General features: G+C 33.1%; 1 pseudogene; it reads right to left on the bottom strand.

Moving 5' to 3' along the window:
- Nucleotides 1-2,437: 2,437 nt before the first annotated feature.
- On the bottom strand, nt 2,438-2,723 carry LOC143380021 (small nuclear ribonucleoprotein G pseudogene; annotated as a pseudogene).
- Nucleotides 2,724-5,425: the final 2,702 nt, after the last annotated feature.

Raw genomic sequence — 5,425 nt, 5'->3', positions numbered from 1 at the left:
AATTTCCATTCTCTTAGTCATTAGTCAAGTCATTAGTTAGTTTTCTTTCTTTCTTTTTTTTTTTTTTTTTGGACTAGGGATTGAATTCAAGGGCACTTGACCCCTGAGCCACATCCCCAGCCCTGTTTTGTATTTTATTCAGAGATAGGGTCTCACTGAGTTGCTCAGCATCTCACTTTTACTGAGACTGGCTTTGAACTCCTGCCTCAGCCTCTGGAGCCACTAGGATTACATGTGTGTGCCACCATGCCTGGCTCATTAGTTTTTCCGTTTGTTCAACATGTTTTTTTCTTTGTGGTAAAGATGGGTGTGATGCCTTTTAAATTGGAAGAAACATTATTTTTAAAACTGAAAATATAAATGCCTTCTTTAAGTTCATATCTCCCTCTAACATTCATCTTTATATTTTTATGTTTCAATATCCTTTTCCTAATACAACTTTACAAAGATGATTCATAACTTCATGTTTTTGCAAATGAAGCCCAGACCATCCTTAAAAAAGCAACACTACACATACCTTATGTACAAACAGAGATATGAAAAATTGTGGTATATATGTGTATTAAGAATTGTAACGCAAAAAAAGAGCACATGTATAATAACATAAATTGGCATGAACATACTTTATATACAGAGATACGAAAAATTGTGCTCTATATGTGTAATAAGGATTGTAATGCGAAAAAGAATCTCAACTAAGCCCAAAACAAGAGAATCCAGGATTAGGAAAGAAAAGCACAGAGACCGAATCAATGCTTTTCCTTCTTCTGTTTATCTAATAAATGCATTTATTGTTAAAAAAAAAAAAGAAAGAAAAATAAATTAAGGTACCTTGAAAAAAATGAAAGAAAAGTGACACTACCCAGTGAGCCTATGAGGATACATGCTCACATGCTAAGAGAAAGCTCAAAAACAGACTTGCTACACTTTGAATACCTGCATGCCTGCATTTGGACACGTCCCAAAGTTGAGAGACTTCAGAAAGTAGAGTCAAAGTACATCAGATAAGCCTCACAGAACCCCATGTTTGCAATAACTATGCTTTCTGAATAAAGCATTTGAGCATATGGCAAAATGATTAGCAGTGAGTGTGCTTCCTCAGCATCCAGAAGCTCATGTTTCTACATCAGTGTGTGGTCCCTCTGGTAGTAAAAGAAGTATTGGATGAATGGTTGAAACAATAACAAACAAGCTATATTAACCATTTAAATTAAAAATAAGGGCAGAGAAAATACATCTGCAGGCTCCATGCAAGATAATAATCACTCATTTTTTTAATATGACATGCAGAAGGATGCTTTATTTATTTATTTGATTCCTTCTATGTGGACTCAATAAAATAAAATACCAAAGGATTATGTTTTCAGCAGAAAAATAAGTTTTTTCTCTTATGCTATATGCACATAAATTTGCAAATGAGGTAAATTTCTCCTGTGTGTAGAAAAGTTTAAATAGAGTGTCATCCTGAAGTATTTGCTTGCATGATAGACCAATTTCAATAGTTGCTACTGTAAACTTGTTATCACATTCTTCATATCTCCTGGAGGTACTTCAATGTAGATGCCAGGAACAAGAACAGTGTTCTAGGAAAATAATTATATAAGATAATAATTAGAATTAAATTACTCATGTTTGATCTAATTCTGCTTTAAAATTTATTATTTGATGCTAACATAAAATACAAATCAATATTTATGTGAAAATGTTTGTTGCCTACAAAGGATATAAGCAAAAAGGGTATAAATGAAAAGAAAATAAAAGTAGATAGAGCTATGAAATATTATAATAATTACATATAATTTGATGCAGATGTTAAAACAATGTGTGAAAAGAGTAGTACATGAAAATCATCATTATCACCTAGAAAATGAAAATGTGTTTGTGGCAATCTAGAATATAATGCTCAGAAATTGCAATACTTAAAGATCATTATTTCTGGAATCATTGGCATCTTTTATTCTCTTGTCTATATTTTCTCTCATGAAACATGCAGAACCTTCAGAAAACTACATTAAGTATCAATTCTGGTATATTTTCTAAAAAGTTTCATAAGCTTTAGATATTTCCTATTATGTTTCAATTTGCCAAAATTAACAATTATATTATTAATTAACTGAAATTCCTTTTTATGCAAATGTAAAACTAAACAGTTGTTTGACTGTCATCCAGAGGAAAAGCCACAACTTGGCAATCAGTTGCAGGAACCACACCCCAGCAGAGCTACAGAAATGCACGAGAGGCATCATGAAGAAAAGGCTTTTAGCTGGATGATGCTGGAGCTGACGCTGTGGGAAAAAAACACCTGCCTCTCTAACCTGGGAGCTCATGGTGTGGATTCTGTCCCCTTCTGTGTGTTTTGTTTTTGTTTTTGCTATTGAAGTTTATTTAACAAAAATTTCAATATGAAAGTGTACATGACCCAATTTTCAAGTCATAGTTAAAAGCAGGGCTTCTGGAAGGAGGACACGGATTTCTCTGCTGAACAGCCGTTATTTACTGGTTCTAAGGCTTCTAACATGATGATACTGTTTGCTCGTATTACCACCATTCCAATATTGTTCTGTTGTCCACTAGTTGCCATCTCCACACATTCATCTATTATAAGATTCATGAAGGGATCAAATCACTCAATATTCCTTGGACATGTCTGCCACCATTTAATTTCAATGATAACTTCTTGTTCATAAATTTTTTCAGCTTGGGAGGGCGAGCTTTGCTCATATTGTCTACTCTGCAGGCTCAGAGATCCCCTTCTGTGTTTTATGGGGAGGAAGCTGGCATATGTGCCCCAAGGCCCTTTCTCTGTGTCATTTTGGTGAACTTCAAGAAAGTGACACTACTAGGAAGAAATGGTAGACCAGGATGTCTGTATGTAAAATGGTACAGTCAGAACTCAGCGAAGTACAAATGCAGCTATTGCAAGAGAAAAACCAAGCAGCTCAGTTTCTCAGGGAAAGGAGTCAGTGGTGGCAAGGGTACAAACAAATAGAAGTGATGAGACTCATTTTTCTGCACCAGGGGAGTAAAAGGCCTATGGTAAGGTAATTCAGCACTTGTCCTCACGAGGGACTGTGCTGCACCTGTTTTATCTCCCAGATTCCATTCTCAGTGACTGAGAGCACTGTAGCCACTGACTCACGGTCATTGCTCATTCCCCCTTTTCCTAGGGAATTCTACACCAGATTTTCCAGTTGAAGTTAGCTGAATTTCACCCTCTCCTCAGGGATGCTGTTTATATTTTCCACATGTTCATATATATTTAATAGTGATGCATAATGTTATGCAATATTCCATCAGGTTGATGGAACATACTCTATATTTTTATTATCCCAGGGTTGAACATTTCTACCCTTTTTCCATATTTCATCTTTAGAAATGGGAACTGCTACAGACATCAGTTTTCTTTCTGTTTCCACTTGTTAAGCTCTTAGGAGTACAGATTCAAAAATTTCTCTGAATTTCCATTTGTAAATTAATCTTCAAAATGCTTCTAACAACCCATAAAGATAGGAGCATAATGAGTCCTCCTATTTTATCTCAATCATATTAACTTTGGGTTTTTGTCTAAATTTTGGCTAATTTTATACATGTCAAATGATGCCTCAATATTACTTTAATTTGGTATTTAGTAGCTTACTTTTTTTTTTTCATTCCCCACTTGAGTTGCTATTTTATATCCCTTTCACATTTAACTATTGGGATTCCATGATTTATTCTATATTTAAATAAGTTCTTTACATGTTTAATTATAGACATTTTTATTTGGCCCAATTGTAATTTTATATATTGTTTTCTTTTTATTTTCTTTGTGTTTTCTTTTTCATTTCATATAAGAGACATTTCTATTTTATTATTGAATATCTACACCCACTTAGACTTAAGTTTAACCATAAATCTTTCCATTTACTTAGGAAAGCAAAGGGAAGTTTGAGTTCTCCCCCTACCCGATGACTGTGAAACAATTATCATTCCTTTACCACCCCCACCCCTTCACTAAACTTTCCTGTAGACCCTTTATTTATAATTTTATTGCAAAATTATATTGTAGATCCTTTATTGCAAATAATTACTTAGCTTTTAATAGGAACCAGAAGCATCTTGCAGACATTGAGAATCAACCATGTATGAACAAATTTGTTTCCCTCATGAGGCAACAAGAAAATAAAGTAGCTGATAAGTTAAATCAGGAGTGCTGCTATGAGAGGTATGGACCACTAATGGACATAGAATATGCTAAATGGGTAATTTTCAGGTTTCATATATGAATATATTGAAAGGTTGTGGAGAATAAAGCCTTAGTAACACCAGATTTCTAGAAATGTCATTATTAAGGTAACTCTTATGAATAAGGCCATTCTATGCAAGTATTTTATTTTATATTGTTATCAGAACTGTGCTGGAGCTACACTCTTCCAAACATACATGCTATCTTTGTCTATTAATGTGTAGTGCATACTATCATTAATTTTCATGAATAAGAGACTGATCATAAGCTCACATATTTTATGAGTTTATTAATATTTCAGAGAGAAATCACTTCAACAAATGTCTGGGGTATTCCACTACCTTCTCTGTTTTATTCCCCCAATATCTTCTCTCTCTCCTATATGCTCCAGGGAAATGATTCTGACAGTTTCATTTTTTATATCTAACAAAATATTTCTGTTGAGGTCTTGAAGGTTGAATATGGCATTTCAAATAAAAACTTCAATATATAGAAAAGTTGAAAGTGTAGTATAATGAACAACCATGTAACCTTGTCAGTATTTTTCTATGCATGTATATATGTTTATATGTATACACGTATGATCTGTCTATGCACCTTTTTCAACTTATCAACTATCTACCTAATATCTATCATCTGCCAACTATCCATTTATATATAATACATTGATCTGCCTATTAATCATCTTATACTTATTCACTTATCTGTCCATCTATCATCTATCAATTTGTCCTATCAGTTATCTATCAATTTTCCATCTATTGATCACCTATCCATCCTTCTATTATCTATCAACTATACATCCATCACATAGTTATCCATATTATTTTGTCAAATCATTTGAAAGTAAATTGTAGATATCATGATACTTCACCCTTAATACTTCAGCACATATATCTAAAAATACGTTACCTTATAAAATCCAAAGTACTCACAATATAGCGAGTCTGCATTATTTAAGAAATATCATATTGTTCATTTTTAACTTTTTAAATGCTCTCTACATTTTCAGTTGTCCCATAATTTGTTAGGCTGCTTTTAAGATTTTCTATTTACTATTGGTTTGCAGCAATTTAATTATAATGTGATGCTTAAGTTTCTTTGGCCTCATTGGCTCTGTGGATTTATATTTTTCATAAAATTGAAAGTTATTTTTATATTGATGATTTTTATGTTGATGCTACAAAAATAGAATGTGGC

Source organism: Callospermophilus lateralis, chromosome 14, assembly GCF_048772815.1.
Source record: "Callospermophilus lateralis isolate mCalLat2 chromosome 14, mCalLat2.hap1, whole genome shotgun sequence".
NCBI lineage: Eukaryota > Metazoa > Chordata > Mammalia > Rodentia > Sciuridae > Callospermophilus > Callospermophilus lateralis.
The sequence above is the reverse complement of the archived record's forward strand: the minus strand, read 5'-3'. Positions and strand labels throughout refer to the sequence as shown.